Genomic DNA, 2,722 nt, shown 5'->3' with positions numbered 1-2,722 from the left:
TCCAGGGGGATTTGGGAATGCGGAATTGGAGTTGTAGGCCAGCAGCAGCCTCACATCCACCTGGCATGGTTCTGTCCAGGCAGTATGGGAGGGGTACACCTGAGTGATAAGCCGGTGGCGCCCTGGGCCAGGATTCTGCAAGTCTGCCGGCTTAGGATGAATCATCTGAGCCTGGCCATCTGGATAGAAGACCTGGACCTTCACAGCACTCTGAGGGTCCTGGACATTTTCCAGGGTCACATCGACATGCAGGGCCACAACCAATCCAGATGTAAACTGCAAGGGGTTGTCTGACTCACCTGCTGGCTCAATGATGCTGGCTGAAGTGTGTGGATCTGCTCTGGAAGGGGGAGGTGCAAGAAGGTACTCTGCCTCAGCATGGTCCGTAGAATTTTGACCACTTCCACAGGTTTGGATGTCATGAGTCGGGGCATAATCAAGGTCAAGTTTGTCCACAAAGCTGTCCTTTAGGTGGGGCAAATCCGCAATAAAACACCTCTGAAAAAAGTCCACTTCCTGTAAAAAGTTTTGACACATCCCAAATAAGGGGTCAACTCCTCGAGTAGTCCGTGCTGTTACTATAAGTTGCAAGGCTTTGGCCTGCAGCCTCAGGTGATGTAAATCACCACCTGTTTATTCTCCACACCACTGTACATGAACTCCATTTGGTAGGTCTCTTCCATGATCTGTTTTGCTGCTGTGGAGGCCAAGTCACTCTGCTTCAAATATAAAGGGCAGCCACATTCCAGAGCTTTTCTTGCAAGGCCTTGAGGAGAAGAAGCTGACACCAAAGATAGGTAGCCGAGAACTCCTAGCAGCGACTCCTGCTAGTTCAGACTGAAGTTCTCCACGTTTTTGAAGATCCTGGATGGTGAACTCCAGCAGCTTCTGGGTTCCTGAGGGTTCCGGTGCTCTGAAGACTGTACACCCTTTCAGAGCTCTGCTGCAGGAACTGATGGGACGGGTCCTCATGGGGCGCAATACCGGGAGAAATGGCCGATGACACTAGTTTTCTACCTGGTAACCTTAAGGCAGGAACAGATGAGAAAGACTGTCTCAGAGGTAGGCATAATGCCTGAAGGTATGATCTGAGAACAGTGCTGGCATTGTTGAACAGGTTTTAGCAGCATTAAAAATAAGAACCAAAACTGCAATGTAAGCTGGTTCATCCATGTCTGGTTCAGCTGTGTCAAAAAATGGATGGGTGCTCAGGAGCTCTGGCACCAAGGGAAGCACCAGGGTTGGATGCCGACTTCCCAGAAACTTCAAGCACTTCCATATAGAGTCCCTATCAGTAGGGTACTTGGTTAAATTTTTCAGCAGCTCCGCCAGTGCAAGATGAATCCCTTCTTTAGTCGAAACATTAGTACAGCATAAAAGTTCATGAAGAGCCTCTCGAATATCTCTGGATGAATCCTCTAACACAGCCAGGACAGTGTCAAGCTGATCCTCTCGGAGAGTGATATTATTAGAAATTTTTCTCATGCTGTGTATGGGCTGCAGATGTACTTCCTCAATTTCATCATTAAACATGTCAACCAGGAAATCAGGGCGGCACTTCTCCGCAAAAGAAGGTGAAGATTGGGCCAGCACGCAGAGAGCCTCCACAGCAGCAATGAGGACCTCATACATCTCATCTTCCAATCCCTGAACAAAGGCTCCACAAGCTCCTGACTCAATCAAGTTCACAGCTCCTGTATCTATTTCTTCTTTGGGAGCATCACCTCCTCACTTTCTGCCACTGGAAAACTCTCCTGACCTGTAAAGTTCCTTGGCATGTTCATGTGCAGTGCATTTTCTCCTGAGATCGGACATGAGCTTCTTGTCGAGTGTTTGCTCCAGGAAATGAGAAACTGACTTGTTCCATTGAGCCCAACAGCTTTGCAGCCTGAACTCGAACCACCCAGGAGCCATCATTGACCATGGGGCAAATTTTTCCAAATGCATCACCAACTAAGCGAATTTCTTCATTAGAAGAAGGAATGGGGACAACGCTTCAGGATAGAGCTGACTGACAACCCAGATAAGTTGGACTGCAGCACTGCGCCCTTGTTCATAGTCATCAGACAACAATTTACAGGCCTGATTATAAATTGCTTGGTGTAATTTCAGTCCTCTCTCATGAAGCTGCAACATGGCTTTTATAGCTGCTGTTCTGACACGTGGGTCTTGGTCACTGAAGTAATCCCCTATCATCTTCTGGACATCTCTGACAGCTAGGCCTTCTCCATCTTTTGTGACACTTTTCTCCAAAGAGCCAAGATTGCCAAGTAATTGCAGGCACTTATTTCTTCCACCATGAGACGTATCTGTGAGGTGCTTGCAGGCTACATCAACTAATCCCATCTGGATAGCTTGATTCTCTGGGAGTCTGGTGCCAGTTGCAAGCAAGCTGTCCAACAGTTGAGCAAGGACTTGATGAGACTTTTCATTCTGCAGGATGTTAATGGCATCATCCATAATGCAGTCTGGTGAAAATCCTGCAGTCTTTGATAATAAACCCAACAATGATGCAATTTTCAGTCTCACAGATGGATCATTCTCCATAATAATGTTCCAAGAGAATCCTAACTACTCCTTCCACACTTTCTGCTTCAACAGGCTTTCTGGCAAACTGGAGTAGATACTGCAAAGCATCCGCTGGGAAGGGAGCTTTACACAGATCTACGTGGAGTGCTGCAGATTTACTTGGTTTTGTCAATCGCAGTTTCTTGGTTGCAAT

At 47.3% G+C, this 2,722-nt stretch overlaps 1 pseudogene; it reads right to left on the bottom strand.

Moving 5' to 3' along the window:
* Window positions 1-7: 7 nt before the first annotated feature.
* LOC119879441 lies at window positions 8-1,826 on the bottom strand (annotated as a pseudogene).
* Window positions 1,827-2,722: the final 896 nt, after the last annotated feature.

Source organism: Canis lupus, unplaced genomic scaffold (assembly GCF_011100685.1).
Source record: "Canis lupus familiaris isolate Mischka breed German Shepherd unplaced genomic scaffold, alternate assembly UU_Cfam_GSD_1.0 chrUn_S860H1024, whole genome shotgun sequence".
NCBI classification, from domain to species: Eukaryota; Metazoa; Chordata; class Mammalia; order Carnivora; family Canidae; genus Canis; species Canis lupus.
This window is presented reverse-complemented; position numbering and strand designations above follow the sequence as displayed.